The 21,326-nt window shown below is 43.6% G+C and overlaps 1 pseudogene; it reads right to left on the bottom strand.

The window, feature by feature from the left end:
* Positions 1 to 21,326, bottom strand: part of LOC149973256 (focadhesin-like) — a 39,990-nt pseudogene that overhangs the window by 4,756 nt on the left and 13,908 nt on the right.

Raw genomic sequence — 21,326 nt, 5'->3', positions numbered from 1 at the left:
TTACCCCTTGACACCACATCATACCCCTTGACACCACATCATTTACCCCTTGACACCACATCATTTACCCCTTGACACCACATCATACCCCTTGACACCACATCATTTACCCCTTGACACCACATAATTTACCCCTTGACACCACATAATTTACCCCTTGATACCACATCATACCCCTTGACACCACATCATTTACCCCTTGACACCACATCATTTACCCCTTGACACCACATGATACCCCTTGACACCAGATAATTTACCCCTTGACACCACATGATACCCCTTGACACCACATAATTTACCCCTTGACACCACATCATACCCCTTGACACCACATCATTTACCCCTTGACACCACATCATTTACCCCTTGACACCACATAATTTACCCCTTGACACCACATCATACCCCTTGACACCACATCATTTACCCCTTGACACCACATAATTTACCCCTTGACACCACATCATACCCCTTGACACCACATCATTTACCCCTTGACACCACATCATACCCCTTGACACCACATCATTTACCCCTTGACACCACATAATTTACCCCTTGACACCACATGATACCCCTTGACACCACATAATTTACCCCATGACACCACATGATACCCCTTGACACCACATCATTTACCCCTTGACACCACATCATACCCCTTGACACCACATCATTTACCCCTTGACACCACATCATTTACCCCTTGACACCACATCATTTACCCCTTGACACCACATGATACCCCTTGACACCACATCATTTACCCCTTGACACCACATAATTTACCCCTTGACACCACACGATACCCCTTGACACCACATCATTTACCCCTTGACACCACATGATACCCCTTGACACCACATCATTTACCCCTTGACACCACATCATTTACCCCTTGACACCACATGATACCCCTTGACACCACATAATTTACCCCTTGACACCACATGATACCCCTTGACACCACATCATTTACCCCTTGACACCACATCATACCCCTTGACACCACATCATTTACCCCTTGACACCACATCATTTACCCCTTGACACCACATCATTTACCCCTTGACACCACATGATACCCCTTGACACCACATCATTTACCCCTTGACACCACATAATTTACCCCTTGACACCACATGATACCCCTTGACACCACATCATACCCCTTGACACCACATCATACCCCTTGACACCACATAATTTCCTAGTAAATAACAGGTAAGTACCGGTGCTGTAAAATACAATGCTCCCATAACGTGTGGAGTATGTTCTTCCCCAAGCCCTCCCTCTGTGTCAGTGGGCAGGTTGCTCTTGTACTTGTCCAGCACCGCAACCAGACCACTCAGAGCCAAGATAGAGAGATTCCCTGCACCATCGGACTGCCCCTGTTGCCACGAAGACACAGGTGTAGCACCGGATGACCATGACAACCGTAGCAGGACTGATCGCCCTCGTCAACCATACAGCTTGGCTATGGGCCAGTGCTCTTCCATCGTGTTGTATTAACCCACCTGGTTCAACTAATCAAGGGTTTGAAGGATGGCATTCGCCCAGTCTAGAATAGTCCCACTGTTTGGTTGAGACCAAATGTATAAACAATAGACAAACAACTGGTGAAATCACAAAGCATAATTGTAACGTTAATATCATTGCAAAAAGTTACATTGTGAATGCAAACATCTGAAACACAGTTTGAAATTCAATGGCAATGTCAATTACACAATGGCAGTGCCAAGGAGACAAACGGGGGACAGACTCACTTTGCCACAGATTTGACAACATCGGTCAGCTGTGTAGAGGGAGAGAGAGAGCAAGGGGATAGAGGGAGAGAGAGAGGGAGGGGATAGAGGGAGAGAGAGAGGGAGGGGATAGATGGAAGGGATAAAGGAAGAGAGAGGGAGGGGATAGAGGGAGGGGAGAGAGAGGGAATAGAGGGAGTAGATAATAGAGGGAGAGAGGGAGTGAGAGGAAGGGGATATAGGGAGATAAAGGGAGAGAAGGAGAGAGAGGGAGGGGATAGACGGAGAGAGAGGGAGGGGATAGAGGGAGGGAGGGGATAGAGGGAGAGATGGAGGGAGGGGATAGAGGGAGAGAGAGAGGGGATATAGGGAGAAAAGAGGGGGCAGAAGACAAGGAGGATAGAGGAGGATAATTTAGAGTCTATTGCTGGATGGAGGGGGGGATGGGGGGACATTTCATCTCCTCATGCCTGATTTATGATCACACACACACACACACACACACACACACACACACACACACACACACACACACACACACACACACACACACTGTCTCTTTTCATCAGAGCACAGAACATCACTCACATGGCTGGGTGAAATGGCGGATGTCTGCCCCAGTGAGAGCATCCACTAACCCCGATGTTCCTGCTGGAATGTGTGTGTGTGTGTGTGTGTGTGTGTGTGTATGCATATACAGTGTATATGTACACATATCGTATAGGAATGAGCGTGTGTGCGTGTGTGTGTGCCCACACACATTCACATGCACACAGTAGATGGATGTGTTGCTTGGCACATGATGCACAGAGCCTTCCTGTCTCTACCATGCGCTGTGTCTTGGCCAGCCAGTCATTCAATCACCAGTCTAGAGAGCTTAGACAGTGGATCATCTGGGCTTGAGTTAAAGGGTGGGGCTCTACACCATGGGGTGAGGAGTGCAGGCCAGGGTTAGTACAGTGTGTGTGTCCCTGTGTGTCCATGTGCCCTGATCAAAAATAGTGCACTATATAAGTTATCAGTTATCTTTCTGGAAGAATCTGCGCTGCACATTTTCCTCATATCACAGTGCCAGCCATAAATAGTAAAAAAGTGGTCCTGGGTGACTCAGTTGGTAGCGTGTGGTGCTTGCAATGTCAGGATCGTGGGTTCAAGTCCCACCCATACGGAAAATGTATGCAAGCATTAATGTAAGTTGCTCTGGGTGAAACTGTATGCAACAACTATACAAACTATTGTCAATCTTGTAGTGTAATTCAGTGACAGAAACAAGTAAATATATTTTGACCAGGTATTTGTGTTTTCCCCAGCAGTAAAGGGCAGAGTAATCTATGTTAAGAGCTGAGATGTTTTTGATTATAGGGACAGGGATGAAATGACAAGGCTTTATGGTGGAGGCCACAGAGGAAGTGATTCAGAAAATGACCATCTCCACAAAGGTCAAGTCAGCCCCTGTTCTTCTGTAGTTTTAAATAGGTCACAGTCTGCTGCAGGGACCAATGAAATGTGCTCTGTTGGAAGATGGGCTACATTATAGTGGAATATAATGGCATGTTTAAAGACAGGTGTGTGTGTGTGTGGTTTCATGTGTGCTGTTCTTCTTTAGTTATCTCATTATATTACAGCTCAATGGGGAATACTGTAGGTATTATGGTCACTTGCTCCTAATCTTTCCCTGGATGGTTGTGTGTGTGTGTGTGTGTGTGTGTGTGTGTGTGTGTGTGTGTGTGTGTGTGTGTGTGTGTGTGTGTGCGTGTGTGTGTACCAGAGCCAGGCACAGTGTTGTTGGTACTGCAGCTCTGGACTCCCGTTCTGCTGCATCTCCAGCTCCGTCCGACTACCCTAATGAACACGGTCATAGCAACTATGACCACACAGGAACCACATACACACAACAAGCATAACCGCACAGCAAACATAGAATTAGGAATTAGAATGCAAGAATGGACATGAACCTTCTTATGATGGGATAAAGGCCAGCCATTTGGGTCAGGGGGTTGGTCAACCATGGTTTGCCAATGCTGTGATAAAATATTGTGTAAAATAATGAATTTGAAGAATTTATCTGCACTGTATGTTTTGTAGTTAGCTAGCCATGCAGTTTTAGAGGAATGGGTGGTAGGTAGACTAGCGGTTAAGAGCATAGGGCCAGTATCCTCGAGCTAACTAGGTGAAAAATATGCCGATGTGCCCTTGAGCAAGGCACTCAACCCTAATTGCTCCTGTAAGTCACCCTGGATAAGAGCGTCTGCTAAATGACTCAAATGTAAATAATTATATTTGCATGTGTAAAAGATGTCATGCTGTTTGCTTAGCAAGTACCACAATCGGCCGATACCCTGCGAGCACGTGACTCCTCCTCTGAGGCATCTCACCAGGTGGTGCCATGTGAAAAGAACATCTAGCTATTCACTGGCTCAAGAGGGGACACTTCGGGCTGGGGAGTAAGTATCACACATCCCCACGTGCTCCACATGTACACGTTAGATGTATGCATGTGATATGCCATACTGCCAGTATGTCAATCACAGGAGGTTGGTGGCACCTTAATTGGGGAGGACGGGCTCGTGGTAATGGCTGGAGCGGAATGGTACACCAAACACGGGGTTTCCGTGTGTCTGATACTATTCCATTCGCTCCGTTCCAGCCACTTATTATGAGCCGTCCTCCTTTCAGCAGCCTCCACTTATGCCAACATTCCATTCAAACAATGCAGTCAAGCCACAGCAGTACACTGGTTGAAATCAGTGGATGATGGGATTTAGACAAGTTGTAAATGCAACAAGTACTGATATTGTATCACATGATAGCACTCTCAGCTTTCCACAAAAACAAACATTTAGAAATGTATAGTCAGTTTACATGTATTATAGAAACTATTTATACAGAAGATTGATATAAAACATGTATAAACTGCTATATGACAATATTTTAGAATGACAATAATTCTATTACACAATTTCTGATATATATCACATGCCTTACTTTTATTTTCCTACATATGTAAAATCAGGATTATGCCTCTACTGCCATTCATTCCAATTAGACTGGTATAGATTTCTCTCTGACCAATATGGCTACCATTTTCACCCCATCCTGGAACGTTTAGGGTTGATGACATAGCCCCTCTAGTAATTTAATAGGATCTGTATGAGAGCAACATGATCGCAAATCAACCGTACTCATACTGCAACCATGACCATAAACTGAACAGCAAACTCAGATAAACAGAAAGACATGCAAGCATTCATACGACACACACACACACACACACATCTGTAGGATGGCGTGATTAGCTCGCCTCCTGACCCCTCGCCAGGCCGGTGATAGGAGACGGGCACGATGCCACTCTGAAGGCTGAATGGTCAGGAGACTGACAGTCTATGTGCATACATCTCCATGTGTTTCAGCACAGTATGTGTACAAATGAACAGAAACATGCGACGTAGGTCGTCCATCTTTGAACATGTTCATATGAACATAACTGAACATGTTCCAAAGATCGAAGATCATCCCACACAAAAACACTCTTTGGTGTAGAGTTTTTATGGAAGGCGTTTTGCCTGGCAGGTGGAAGCCTGTATGTACACAAACTCATTAAGAAAATAAACTCTCATATAGAAAACACTTGGGATGAATGGACTGCTAAAATAAACCGTGTGTGGAGCATGTTGAGGATGCCTTAGACTGTTACTGTAGCGTACAACCAACTGTCAATTTGAAACATGGCTGTTGTGTGCATCACAGGTGGTCACCAGATGAAACCTCTGGAAGTGTGTACAGATGTAGGATCTACATTTGAACACCCTGTTGCAGGATAACTTTCCTGCAGTGCAGGACATTTAAAACCTGTGGTGTGCTTGAGATTTAAAAAGGCTTATGAAGTTTGTCATTTCTACTTTGAAAATTCAGACTTGATGTCCCCTTACAAAAATGTATCAACCCCTACAAACATGTCCCTTAATTACAATCCACGGAATAATTGTATTCCTGTTGCTGCAGGATTATTTTCCTGCTGTAGCAAACTGGCTCAAATTAAGATAATACATCTGACGAAATGAAGAAATGGTCAGGTTACTTTCCTCAAGAGAACCAAATATCTCAGGCATGGACATGACAGACAGCCACTGATGATTGCAGAGGGATGGAAAGAAAGAGAGACAGGAGACAAATACAAACTGAAAAAGTAAGGGCAGCAGAAAAAGAAGAAAGATTGAATGTGAGTAGACAGAGAGAGCATGAGCGAAGGAAAGACAGAAGAAACATGAGCTGGATGGGGAAAAATTGAAAGGTGTCTACACAGAGAGAGAGAGAGAGAGGGACAGAGCTCACATCGTGAAAGATAGTGGCTAACACAGCGTTCCCCAAACTCGGTCCTGGGGACCCCAAGGCATGCAATTTTTTTGCCCTAGCACTACACAGGTGATTCAAATACTCAGATGGTTATTTGAATCAGATGTGTAGCGCTAGGGCAAAAAAACTAAACGTGAGGGCCTCCTGGGTGGCGCAGTGGTTAAGGGCGCTGTACTGCAGCGCCAGCTGTGCCACCAGAGGCTCTGGGTTCACACCCAGGCTCTGTCGTAACCGGCCGCGACCGGTTGGTCTAGCGTCGTCTGGGTTGGCTGGTAGGGATATCCTTGTCTCATCGCGTACCAGCGACTCCTGTGGCAGGCCGGGCGCAGTGCACGCTAACCAAGGTTGCCCAGTGCACGGTGTTTCCTCCGACACATTGGTGCGGCTGGCCGGGTTGGATGCGCGCTGTTGGGTTGTGTATCGGAGGACGCATGACTTTAAACCTTGTTGTAAGTTGTAGCGACAAGACAGTAGCTACTAAAAACAATTGGATACCATGAAAACGGGTAAAAAAAAAAAAAGTTAACTAAATGTGCAACAAGGGGGGCCCAGGACCGAGTTTGGAAAACCATGGGCTAACATCTGCTGGTAGCTCCTCCCCCTGCTGAGGAGGAAGCAGTTGATTGGTTGTCGGTCTGGACAGGCAGGTCATAGGAGAGAAGGAGGCCGGCTGGAACATACAAACATTAATCACATAAACCTTAATTTACAGAAAACCTAGCTAACCTGATAGTTTATTTTGCATACATTTAACTGACTCAACTGATTCACAATTTTTATAAACGAATCCTTATATTTCAATTCAGGTGACTTCATTGAGATCTTATCGAACCTCTCTCTTTGCGGGTGTACGTGTGTTCCTTCCTACCTGCCAGGCTTGAGACCAGGCTGTTTGTTTTTTTCATAGGTTTTCAGCATGAAGCCTGGGATCCCCGCTACGGTTTTCCCCTGGTCTGACCGGAGGCTGCCCCCTGTCAGGGCAGAGCGGTACCCCCTGCGGAGCACCTGGCCCATTCACCAGGTATGTCAGGATGAGCTCAAGTGCGCGAGCTGGAAGCCTCAATCAAATACTATTTACACTCAGGCCTATATAATGGATGTCATAATGGATGTCCCCAGCCAGTGTAAAACCAGGGAAGAGTGTTCACAGTTTCACACGCAATGGGAGACTATGGTGTAAACAAACACACTTTATTTTAATGAGGCAGAGAAGGGAAGAGATGGGAAAGAGTGGCCGGGGGCATATGTGGACAAAGCAAGTCGGCAGAAGGACATTGAGTGTTGGTTTACTTTTCAGAATTCCTTATCGTTTAATATAAATGACACGCTTCATTAAATTACATTGGAGCAGGCAACTGGAGATGGGGTAGAATTTGGCAAAAGCGTCTGTCTCGAAGGATCGGGACGAATTTCTGATTTATTTGAGTCAACTGCTCTGTGGTGTTGCGTTTCAGTACAGAGACCGTCCTTGGTGAGTATTGTTGAATAGTTTCACACAGAATACTTTAAATACCGTATTGAATCGAGTTCCCGAAACCCCGAAAGTTGGCACGGTGCTCGATACTGCCGCTGTAGCGTGTATTACAGGACTGACATCAGCTATCTTACTTCAGCTATACAGGTTGCCTAGCGGTTAGTGCGTTGGGCCAGTAACTGAAAGGTCACCAGTTCAAATATCCGAGCCGACAAGATAAAACATCTGTCGATGTGCCATTGAGCAAGGCACTTAACCCTAATTTGCTCCAGGGGTGCTGTAATACTTTGGCTGACCCAGTAAAACAACACATTTCACGGCACCTACCAGGTGTATTTTTTGTTATTTTTTTCATCTTTCCTTTTTCATTATATGACTTTATCTGCTTATTGACTTGTTTTTAAACTTAAAAGGAGAAAGAACCAAGGTAGTAAGAGATGTGGGATATATTGGACAGGTACAGGTACTACCAGATACTTCTACCTGGTAGGACTCAGAGGGATGTTAGGCCAAGGAGACCCAGACTTGTTCCACGCTGTGCTCTACTCGCTGCCAAGCCTTGGGACCCACAAGGTACTTCGTCGTATGTTAGGCCAAGAAGACAAAACAGCATAGCAAGACTCGATGGGCAAAATATTTGACATGTTCTTTTGGCTAAATTCCTATCTATCGAGACTTGGAAGGAAGCAGAACGTCAACACCATAACGTTGCTGGATGGTTGAATGTGTTGTCTCACTTGCTTGGGGAGGTGAAGGAGTGTGTGTGCTGCCTCTGGGAACTCTGAAGTCTTGTAGGCTACCTTAGAGCCCTGGAACACACACAAATGTGTCAATGTTGTGTGTCTGTAACATGAGTGTAGTGAAAAAACTGTGTATGAAAAATGTATGCTGATTTCTCTGGTTTCACCAACCTTGTTGAGAGCAAAGCCCCGGAGAAAGCTAACCACCTGTCTTTGAGTTTCTGTAGGGTGACAAACCAATGAGTATGGTTACATGCACACAATAATGCGATTACTGTGCATAGTCAGTTCGATTAAAAGGTTTACAAGCTTTGCAAGAAGAACGATTCCCCTAATAACCCTTTTTACATGGACACATCTGACATCAGATTACCTGATGGCACTCTGATAAATGCCCAAAAAATTGCCAATCAAAATAAACGTTCCACCACAGCGAACATACTATTTTTGGGAAGCGGAGGGTTTAGGGAGAACACTGAGGGTACAGTGGAGGGTTTAGGGAGAACACTGAGGACACAGTGGAGGGTTTAGGGTGAACACTGAAGAGACAGTGGAGGGTTTAGGGAGAACACTGAGTGGAGGGTTTAGGGAGAACACTGAGGGTACAGTGGATGGTTTAGGGAGAACACTGAGGAGACAGTGGAGGGTTTAGGGAGAACACTGAGGGTACAGTGGAGGGTTTAGGGAGAACACTGAGGATACAGTGGAGGGTTTAGGGTGAACACTGAAGAGACAGTGGAGGGTTTAGGGAGAACACTGAGTGGAGGGTTTAGGGAGAACACAGAGGGGACAGTGGAGGGAACACACAACTGACACAGCCACACACACGTCAGAGGAGAATACCACACACACAAACACACCCACACACACACACACACACACACACACACACACACACACACACACACACACACACACACACACACACACACACACACACACACACACACACACACACACACACACACACACACACACGACAACCATGACACTTTTCAAAGACACTCATGCATGAATTAGTATACATGAAAGCAGGCTCTCTTGGCAGGCTTTGCATCTTATTCAATGAAAGACAATGATGCAAACCTGAGTAATCTATTCCTCAGCACGTTTACACACTCAAACTCAGTCTCTCTTTCACACACACTCACATTTTTCTTTACCTCGCATTATGTTTTTACACTTTAGCATTTGTGCTAAACTGATAATGGAGCCAAATTGAGTGTTTGATCAGAATATATGTCAATTGACCACAGTACTAACATGTCATTTCCAGCATGAGACATTCAAAACCCCATCATTTCATTAGCTGGAGGTCTTCTATAAAACTGAGGGCTGTCTTTTGACGTACTAGCTATATCAGATAAAAGTATGTCATTTCCCACTGCGTTGAGGATATCCCCCTGTGTCTGGGGATACGACGAAGTACCTTGTGGGTCCCAAGGTTTGGCAGCGAGTACAGCACAGCGTGGAACAAGTCTGGGTCTCACTCCTTCCCCAGCTTAAACAACAGAATAGGAAGGAGGGATGGGACCTGCAGAGGGAGAGGGGGGGGGGGCAGACAGAGAGAGAGAGACACAGAGAGAGAGAGAGATAGAGAGAGAGAGAGAGAGAGAGAGAAAGAGAGAGAGAGAGAGAGAGAGAGAGAGAGAGGCAGAGGGAGAGGGAGAGAGAGAGAGAGAGAGAGAGAAATCAAAAGAGAGAAAGATGGGAAAGAGGAAGAGAAAGAACGTGAGTGAGACAGACATACAGACAGGAGGGCATGCCAACCTGAAATACTTTTTTATTGTATGGGGGAGAGAGGGAGTAAATGGGGGGTAACATTTCTACTTTCTTGCCGAGGTCTTCGCACATCATTACGGGCCGCACTAAGCTGCACACTGTCACACCCGATCCATCTGGCCCGCCGCCCCCGCACAGGGAAAGGAAGTGGCGAAGGAATCGTCAGGCTTTGAACTTCGAAAGTTGTGTTCCAGCACTGGTGTAACCCCGCCCCCCCCCCTCTCTCTCTCTCTCTCTCTCTCTCTCTCTCTCAAGGAGCTCCCTGTTCTTTCCTTTCTGAGTTACTCTCTTTCTGTTTTCCTGTCTCTCACTCTTTCTCTCTCTCAAGGAGCTTCTTAATCCTTACTTCCTTTCTATCTCACTCACTCACTTTTTGTCTCTCTCACCCTTCTCCCTCCCTCTCTCTCTGTTTCTCTCTCCCACTCTCTCTCTCATTCCTCCCTTCAAACCTCTCACAGACAGACAGACAGACAGACAGACAGATAGACAGACAGACAGACAGACAGACAGACAGACAGACAGGCAGGCAGACAGGCAGGCAGACAGACAGAGAGTTGTACTATAGCAGAGTCTTTCCCTGGAGGCTCTTGCCATTCCAAGACTCCTAACTAAGCTCTCTCTCTCTCCCTCCCACAAATCCTGACAGACGTGTAGGGCCTTGGGGGCAGAACAGACAACCCAAGCCAAATTAGTGTCAGTTCTAGTGGAGGTATCATCCTCCCATGCCAAGACAAGAGAATATGGAAAGGAAACTAAAGGAAAATGAAGCCGTTTGTCATAGAACACAAACAGGATTTACAACTTGAACTTGTATAACTACTTTTGTTTCATATCCTTCAATAATATATACAGTACCAGTCAAAAGTTTGGACACAACATATATTTTATATTTTATATTCTTCAAAGTAGCCACCCTTTGCCTTGATGACAGCTTTGAAGATTCTTGGCATTCTCTCAACCAGCTTTGTGAGGAATGCTTTTCCAACAGTCTTGAAGTTCCCACATTTGCTAAGCACTTGTTGGCTGCTTTTTCTTTACTCCAACTCATCCCAAACCATCTCAATTGTGATGAGGTCGGGTGATTATTGAGGCCAGGTCCTCTGATGAAGCACTCCATCACTCTCCTTCTTGGTCAAATAGCCCAGATGGGATGGTGTATCACTGCAGAATGCTGGGATATCTATTGCTGGTTAAGTGCTTTGAATTATAAATAAATCACTGACAGTGTCACCAGCAAAGCACCCCCACACCATCACTCCTCCTACTCCATGCTTCATGGTGGGAACTACACATGTGGACATCATCCATTCACCTACTCTGCGTCTCACAAAGACACGATGGTTGGAACCAAAAATCTAAAATCTGGACTCATCAGACCATAGGACAGATTTCCACCGGTTTAATTTCCATTGATAATGTTTCTTGGTCCAAGCAAGTCTCTTCTTCTTATTGATGTCCTTTAGTAGTGGTTTCTTTGCAGCAATTTGACCATGAAGGCCTTATTCAGAATTGGCCATTATATGGACTTGGTCTTTTACCAAACAGGGCTATCTTCTGTATACCCCCTACCTTGTCACAACACAACTGATTGGCTCAAATGCATTAAGAAGGAAATAAATTCCACAAATGAACTTTTAACAAGGCACACCTGTTAACTGAAATGCATTCCAGGTGACGATCTCATGACGCCAATTGAAAGAATGCCAAGAATGTGCAAAGCTGTCATCAAGGCAAAGGGTGGCTACTTTGAAGAATCTCAAATCTAAAAATGTTTAACACTTTTTTGATTACCACATGATTCCATATGTGCTATTTCATAGTTTTGATGTCTTCACTATTATTCTACAATGTAGAACAATCCTGGAATGAGTAGGTGTGTCCAAACCATTGACTGGTACTATATATATAAAATAATACAATCAGGACAAATGAGGTAATGCACACATGTCCTACATACAGCCATACAGTAACATGCAGGGCTGCCAAACAGCAGTCCCTAGGGTCAAATGTGGCCAGACAGAAACTGTGGCCAGATAGAATGTACACAACTCAAAAAGCAATGAGCTATGCCAAACTGGCGGCGGCGAGTTACAAAAATACGCTGCACATATTTGCGTGTTTTTGCTACGTTGAACGTGGAACGTCCTTGCCTTCTTGTGTTGCGTACGTAAGGTATAGATTAGGCTTAATACCAACCTCTGGAATGGGATTGCTCAGTGGTTCTCTCCTAAAATCATATAGCCCCTCCTACCCCCAACAGCTGTTCTAACCTCTGAACTGAGACAATGCAGGATTAACTCCTTGAGTTATGTGTAACCCTCACCCCTCCCTGTGCCCCCCATTAACAGGGTTGTAACCTCTGACCACTCCCCATGGATCGCAGGGCTCCTTCTTTTGAACCATTCATGATTTGACCAATTAACATGGTCTTATGGACACCATGGTGTGATGAAGAATACCCCTTACCACTTAGCACAAATTGGATGTATTGGATAGATAGTATTCTGCATTACTCTCAGTGTGCCTACCATTCTTCACTTTCATCACTACTATACATGTTTTTATGTCATGTCTCCACCTAACTCTGTTGGCCCCTGGTTTGGGAGAATTTTTGTTAAATTGGTTTCATCCGCGCTAGTGAGGAAGCCATGGAGTAGATCACGTTTTTCCGAGCTCCTGCTGAAATTGCATTTATCTAAAAGTTTCTTTGCACTTTGACCCAAAAATAACTAGGAAACACAGCCTTTGAATGACGTGCTTTACTTTGTTCAACTTTTATTTTTGTTTTAATGCTTAAATGGCACATAACCTGCAAAAGTTTAAATTCAGCGGAGTCACTGGCAAAAGAGAAAACACTAGGCCCAAGACGAAGAGCTCGAGTTCTTCAACAAGTGGGAGCAGCGGCTACTCCCCTCGGGGCTCAGTGAAAAAATGAACACCGAGGATTTGAAGGCCGAGATTCTTGCTGCCCTCAGAGCGGACATCTATGCTCAAGTCGTAACTCAAGGAGGCACTCAGTGAGGACTTTAATTTTATTAAGTCGGAGTTACAAGCAGTCAAGAATGAACTTGCAAAGCATACAGCAATAGTTCGTACTGAACTGGATACAGTTAAGAAAACTGTCTCCGACATGGAACAATCAGTCAGCGTGCTCGGACGACACGACTACGCTACATACCACGGTTAAGAAGCTTGAAACTGATGTGGCTAACCTTAAGGAACAATGCATACATTTACAAGGTCATATGCGAAGATCCAATATCAGGATCATGGGGGTAGCAGAGGACCCGGGCTCAAGTTCCACTTCATCAGTCTCAAAGTTAATGAAGGAAGCCCTTCAATTTGGATAAAGACATCCTTGTAGACCGCTCACATCGGGGCTCTCAAGCAAGAAAGCCAGGCAGAAAATATTGCGTCATTGTGGCTAAACTACACTGCTATCAAGATTGTATTGATGTTTTTCGTGGTGCCAGAGAATTTGGCCCACTTCAATGCAATGGAGCATCCATCTCTATTTCCCAGACGATGTTCCCAGCGTTGCTCGTGACCGTGCTGCTTTCAATGATGTCAAGAGTCTGCTCTGTGGAAGAACAAATGTTCGGTATGGTGTAGCCTTTCCTGCACGGCGTCCGTATAATATACAACGGCACCGAGAAAAGTTCCAAGACCCCCATAAGGCAATGACCTTCGTAAAGGCGAACATTCTACTGAGGTCGGACGAAGCAAATGGCTGAATGTTCACCTGGACGAATGTGTCTACCACTGCAGACTCAGTCTCTCTTTTGTAGATACGGTATAGCTTTGCCAGTGGCATCAGTTGATATTGTTATTATTAAGTAATGTTAGTGCCTTAGTTCTGGTGAGTCATTCTCCTTTTGTTTTAATGTTTTATTTCATTACCATGAAGCTGCTCATTTCTATTTATGGACGGTACCAGTATCCAGGGTAGATAAAGCACGGTTCTATTATTAGGTTTCATCATTTCTTTAAAGACGTTGCCGCTAATTTAGTGGTATTTGGAGCAAAGGGAGGCTGTGGAACATGGCGTTTTCAAAATAGAAGCCACTTCCTGTTTTGATTTTCCTCAGGGTTTCGCCTGCAATATCAGTTCTGTTATACTCACAGACAATATTTTGACCGTTTTGGAAACTTTAGAGTGTTTTCTATCCAATACTAATAATAATATGCATATATTAGCAACTGAGACTGAGGAGCTGGCCGTTTACAATGGGCACCTTTTCATCCAAGCTACTCAATACTGCCCCTGCAGCCATAAAAAGTTAATTAAAAATCATCATTCTTTTTTCAACATCAGACGTCTTTATAATATACTTTATAATCCCTCTTCATCTGACACTCCAGATATATTGTTATTACTTGATGCTGTGAAGACATTTGATCAGGTGGAATGGGATTATCCATTTTATACTCTCAAACAATTTGGATTCGGTCCCAATTTTATGTCCTTTACTTCTCCCCTATGGCTGCAGTGCGCACAAATAACCTTTCATCCTATTTCCAGCTTCAACGTGGGACAAGACAGGGTTGTCCTCTATCCCCTAAGCTGTTGGCCATCGCAATTTAGCCTTTAGCCATTCAATACATAATAACACCACTATCAAAGGTATTCGAAGAGTGGCTTAGAGCAGAAAGTTTCACTCTATGCGGATAACATGCTATTATATATGTCTGACCCTTTAACTTCCAGAGATCCAGGTTCTACTAAAGACAGTTGGTAAATATCCAGGTATAAGGATAATCTACAAAAAAAGGTAATTGATGCTTATCAACCTTTCTGCCATGCAAATTTATTTTTGTCATATTCCCTTCAGAATGACTCCACAGAAATTGAAATATTTGGGAATTTGGATCACACACAATTTCAAAGATCTCTATAAAGCCAATTTCCCTCCCTTGATACTCTGTCTGAAACAGGATATTGAATGCTGGGATTTACTTTATATTTCCTTGGGCAGAATAATTAACACTATTATTAAAATGAATGTATTACGTAATGTTTGATACTTATTTCAATGCATTCCAATCTTTCTGACAACATTTTTTTTTTTATCTACACAGAAGCCATAAACTGATATCTGATTTTATCTGGAACAAGAAAAACCCTTGGATACGTAAGAGCGTATTGCAGAGATCTCATACCCAGGGTGGTCTAGCACTTCTGAACTTTCAATATTATTACTGGGAAGCTAATATATTAATCATTCTATATTGGATGACAGAAATCCCTGATGTTATAGGTCCGAAATTGTTGACCTTGGAGATATCATCCTGCGGCCCCACCTCATTAGCTGCCTTACTCTGTTCAAAACTTGCATTAGTTGAGCCTGTTTCCAAATGCACAAAAAACAACAACTGTGAAACATTCTCCAAAAACCTGGAAACAGTTCAGGTGATTGTTTGGTCTCAGTGAATTTTCAACTTCTGCCCCATTATCAAAGAACCATACATTCTCTCCATCATTATTAGACCGGGCGTTTCATATCTGGTGTGGAAAAGGGATCTCCTCACTGAACGACTTGTGCATTGATATGGATTTTGCATCTTTTGAACAGTTAGTACAAAAGTTCAATATTCCTAGATCCCATGTCTTTAGACACCTGTAATTGTGTAGTTTTGTATCTTCATACTCTAGCCACTTCCCATCACTCCCACCTACCTCCCTTCTAGATTCTATTTTTAAAGTGAACCCTTTAAAATGGGCTCCTAAGTGGCGCAGTGGTCTAAGGCACTGCATCTCAGAGCAAGAGGTGTCACTACAGTCCCTGGTTTGAATCCAGGCTCTATCACATCCGGCCTCCGTGTCTGGGAGTCCCATAGGGCGGCATACAATTGGCCCAGTGTCGTCCAGGTTTGGCCGGGGTAGGCTGTCATTGTAAATAAAAATGTGTTCTTAACTGACTTGCCTAGTTAAATAAAGGTTACATTTTTAAAAATCTAAGGGGGCATAAATTTGATCTATGCGTTATTAAACTTGCACAACCTGGATTCCCTGAACTCTCTTAAGAGCCAATGGGAAGAGGATTTAGGTGAGCAACTTTCAGACAAAGCGTGGCATAGTGTGCTTCAGAGAATACATTCTTCATCTATATGTCTAAGACATGCTGTAATTCAATTTAAAGTAGTTCATTAGCTGCATTGTTCAAAGGCTAAATCATCCCAGATTATACCATAAATAGATCCCACTTGTGACCGATGTAAGCAGGTTCCTGATACTTTATTACCTGTTTTGGACATGCCTGAAATGGACAGATATCTGGATATCAATTTGAGACGTCTTCTAAGATACTGGAGAGACCTACAGAACCTTCTGGCTTTATTGCATTATCCAGAGGGGCACCACAGGAGGCCCGTCTAAACAGATCCATGGGCAACATGCCGGTACTTACTACTCTTCTAGCTAGACGTCTTATACTATTCAAGTGGAAGGATCAGTTTCCTCCTACTTTTAACCATTGGATGAAGGAAGTTATGCAACATCTCAAGCTAGAGAAAATACGTAACTCCGTTAGGGGATCTGCAATTTTATAATACCTGGCAACCTTTCCTATCCTTTGTAGAAGACATGGACCCAGCTAACTCCATAAACCAACCCAAATTAGAATGTGGATCATTATTTTTACTCTTTTAACATTTTGTTTTATAGTATCTTTGTAATTTTTTTTATTATTTGATTATATTACTCACTGTATATCATGCCTGCTTTAAATCTGGTTTTGGGGTGGTGCTCTGTTAGAGCATAGGGGGTTGGGGTGGGTTTGATTTGATTTGGTAGGGGATCAGTGTGTGTTCTGTTAGAGCATGGGGGGGTTGGGGTGGGTTTGATTTGGTAGGGAATCAGTGTGTGTTCTGCCGTCTACCTATTCTGTCTGTTATCTGTGGAATCATAAAAAAATGCCAAATAAAAAAACCTCTGGTTTCATCCCAGAATGTTGGCATTAGAGGCTGTGGACTTACGTTTAGTGCTCTGTGAAAGAGCTATTTTCAGTTAATTATATTTTGGGGGAATCCTCTTAAACGCACCAATGGAAGTGTGCCAGGATGCCAAATTCATAATATGAAGGCAGGAATGTTCGTGCCAGAGCAAAGAGGTTAAAAGCACTCCTCTGCTCCTTCTCTTCACCTTTCTTTCTTTCTTCCTTCCTCCGTTCCTTCCTGCCTTTCTAATTTCCTTCCTTCAGGGGTAGAAGAAGGAGAAAAGGGGTCTTTCTCTGAGCCCTCGGCTCCATGAGAGCGCCGGCTCTGCCACTGCTACGCCTAAATTAACATAACGCACATATCGCTCCCAGTTCGCCTGGACCTTGCCCTGTTGCCTAGCAACCCAAACATCTGCATGGCTTATCGTGGGGGGGTTAGAGGACAGTGAGAGGGGGGGACATTTTCTCTCCTTTTAGAGGTAATGGCCACCTGTTTTCTCCAACACGATAATCAACCATCTGATCCTTCCTTCACTTGTAGCACTTCAGTGCCTGAAGATACTACTAGTTAGCATTGTAGTGACAAGACTGAGACTTGAATACAGGGACATGAATACTGTAGGTACTAGCCTAGTGCGTTTATGTTTCTGGCTTGTAAAATCTTGTGTTTGCAGCACCCTGGTTTCAGCATGCTGCAGCAGCCACGGTGGTGTCGTGATTTAGCCTCAAAGTTACTGAGAGATATGGGGGTCAGAGGGTCAGGGGGTGTTCAGTCTACGAGCCAATGGTGTAAAAATAAATTCATCTGCCCATAAAAACTGTATATGGGGAAACAAAACACAGCATGTACAAACACAAACACAGGCTATAATGACACAAACACACTATACTGTACTCACACATGCACACACACACACACACACACACACACACACACACACACACACACACACACACACACACACACACACACACACACACACACACACACACACACATACACATACACATTGCTACAAGGAAATGGAAATACAATGGATATAAAAGGTATCAATAACCTACTGGTCCCTGTTAACTAGCAGAACCACAGGTATCAATAACCTAGTTGAACTTGTTATTTTTGTTGAACAGTCAAATTCAATAACTGTGGTTCCAATATGCAGTTTCCAGTAGCTACCTGTGCAGGGTCTGCCTGGGGGGGATAAAGGGGATAAAGATACACTATATATGCAAAAGTATGTGGACACCCCTTCAAATTAGAGGATTCTGATATTTCAGCCACACCTATTGCTGACAGGTGCATCAAATCGAGTACACAGCCATGCAATCTCATTAGACAAACATTGTCAATAGAATGGCCTTCCTGAAGAGCTCAGTGACTTTCAACATGGCACTGTGTGACAACCCTCCCACTGCCGAATTCTTTCTCTTTGCACTTGTTTTCCTTAATAGGATGTCGGTGGGAGAAGCCGGGAGGGTCATCAGTGGAATGGGACACACCTGGATTTAGGTGTGTCCCGGGGATAAACACACCTTTCCCCCCCATAGTCTGAGGAGACTCTCTCAATGCAGAAATACTGTTGTTTTTGGTTGCGGTATTTTGGGGGTTCTTTGTGTTAATTTGTTTTGGCACCTCTCAACACCCCTCATTATCACCATCTATGCACGCATCCACTTACATACACTACTGACTACACACACGCCATTGTTACTTGGATATAGTTTACTTTATTAAATAAATCTGTTTATTATTTCTTTATTTCTGCGTTGTCTCCCTCTTTGTTACGGGCTACGAGCCGGTTCATAACACACTGTCATAGGATGCCACCTATCCAACAAGTCAAAGCAAATTTCTGCCCCGCTAGATCTGCCCCGGTCAACTGTAAGTGCTGTTACTGTGAAGTGGAAACTTCTAGTAGCAACAATGGCTAAGGCGCGAAGTGATAGGCCACACAAGGTCACTGAACAGGACCACCGAGTGCTGAAGCGCGTAACGCATAAAACTGCCTCTGGAAGCAACGTCAGCACAATAACTGCTCGTCAGGAGCTTCATGAAATGGGGTTCCATGGCCGAGGAGCCGCACAAAACCCTAAGATCACCATGCGCAGTGCCAAGTGTTGAGTGGTGTAAAGCTCGCCGCTACTAGACTCTGGAGCAGTGGAAACGCGTTCTCTGGAGATGATGCATCACGCTTCACCATCTGGCAGTCCGACGGACTAATCTGGGTTTGGTGGATGCCAGGAGAATGCTTCCTGGCCCAATTCATAGTGCCAACTGTAAAGTTTGGTGGATGATAAATAATGGTCTGGGTCTGTTTTTCATGGTTCGGGCAAGGCCCCTTAGTTCCAGTGAAGGGAAATCTTAACATTACAGCATAAAATGACATTCTAGACGTTTCTATGTCCAACTTTGTGGCAACAGTTTGTGGAATGCCCTTTCCTGTTTCAGCATGACAATACCCCCCGTGCACAAAGCAATGTCCATACAGAAGTGGTTAGTCGAGATCGGTGGGAAGAACTTGAGTGGCCTGCACAGAGCCCTGACCTCAACCCCATCGAACACCTTTGGGATGAATTGGAACGCCGACTGAGAGCCAGGCCTAATCGCCCAACATCAGTCCCCGACCTCACTAATGCTCTTGTGGCTGAATGGAAGCAAGTCCCCACAGCAATGTTCCAACATCTAGTGGAAAGCCTTCCCAGAAGAGTGGAGGCTGTTATATTAGCAAAGGGGCAATGGTGGAAAAAGTACTCAATTGTCATACTTGAGTAAAAGTAAAGATACCTTAACAGAAAATAACTCCTTTAAAAGTGTTTCACCTAGTAAAATACTACTTGAGTAAAAGTCAAAACATTTTTTGTATACTTACGTATCAAAAGTAAAAGTATAAATAATTTCAAATTCCTTATATTACAGTTTTTCTCAATTGCTAAACCACAATTTCTGAAACCTTGCTCCATTTCCTGATTTCCTTAAAGGTAAAAAAAATAAAATAAAATAAAAAACATTAAACACAAAACCTCATCTTCAAGCACTATTGTACATAACCTCTGACTCCGCTTGCAAAATGAAACATTCGCCTCAAAACAGTTTTACCTGTGTTCAAAATCAAACACTGCTCTCAAATCATAAACAATGTGATCAAAATGATATACACTCTCAAGCAGTCAGTAAACAATACACCGAAAAATAGAAAACACATTGTTCAAAACATACTATTCTCAGGGAGAAGTACATTTTTAATCAAAAAAAATATTCATATTTTTCCTTCATTGTCTTTTGATGAACGAAAACAGGTTCTATCATAGTAGCTCAAAATTGATCAGAAATTACTACTCTGCTTTGCTCTTTGCAATTTAGTTTTCTGTTCTTCCTCCTCCTTGTACCCCTATTTTTACAGTACTGTACCCTGCATCTCACAAACTTGTCCTTGTGATACTTTAATTATTGTTCTTTGTTGATATGAACCTGCAACCAGTCAAAATCTATTGAGCAGTCAGTACTGTTAATAAATGGAAAGCACAATGTTCAGGGCCATACAATTTGTCCATTGTACAGTATACAGTCTACAATGCACTGGACTACAGTATCCATTCTCAGACTTTCTCCTTCCACCTTCAACAACCTGTTTGCTCTCTGAACTGGCTTATATTGGTTGTGTTGCATCATTTGAAACAGGTTAAATCAATTTTGAGTGGTTGTGTTCAATCAATGACATGTCTTCTCTATTTGTATTTGATTGTTGCCACTTGTGTTTACCAGTTTGGATGACATGTGCATTAGAGTGCAGAATGTGTTTTGAGAATGAGAATGTGTTTAGAGTTTTGCTGAAAAGTCTAAGTGAGATCTGCAAATTGTGTTTTACCATGTGAAATGGTTTGAGGTATTGACAACAGACTGCATAATTAGCTAAATGAGTCCAGGCAACTGAGAACTTTGTTCAGCCAATGGGTTTTAGTGTTTTAGCAATTGAGAAAAACTGTAAAACCACTACATGATTGGTGGGTCTCCCTCGGGACGGTTGAGCTAACGTAGGCTAATGCGATTAGCATGATATTGGCAGAAAGCTTAAATTCTTGTTAATCTAACTGCACTGTCTAATTTACTGTAGCTATTGCAGTGAATTAATACCATGCTATTGTTTGAGGAGAGTGCACAGTTATGAACTTGAAAAGTTATTAGTAAACCAATTAGGCACTTTTGGGCAGTCTTGATACAAAATGTTGAACAGAAATGCAATGGTTCATTGGTTCAGTCTTAAACTGTGCAGATACACTGCTGCCATCTAGTGGC

This window comes from Oncorhynchus mykiss, chromosome 21 (assembly GCF_057628025.1).
Source record: "Oncorhynchus mykiss isolate SJ-2025 chromosome 21, ASM5762802v1, whole genome shotgun sequence".
NCBI lineage: Eukaryota > Metazoa > Chordata > Actinopteri > Salmoniformes > Salmonidae > Oncorhynchus > Oncorhynchus mykiss.
Note: the sequence above shows the minus strand (reverse complement) of the source record. Positions and strands in the feature narration are given on the sequence as shown.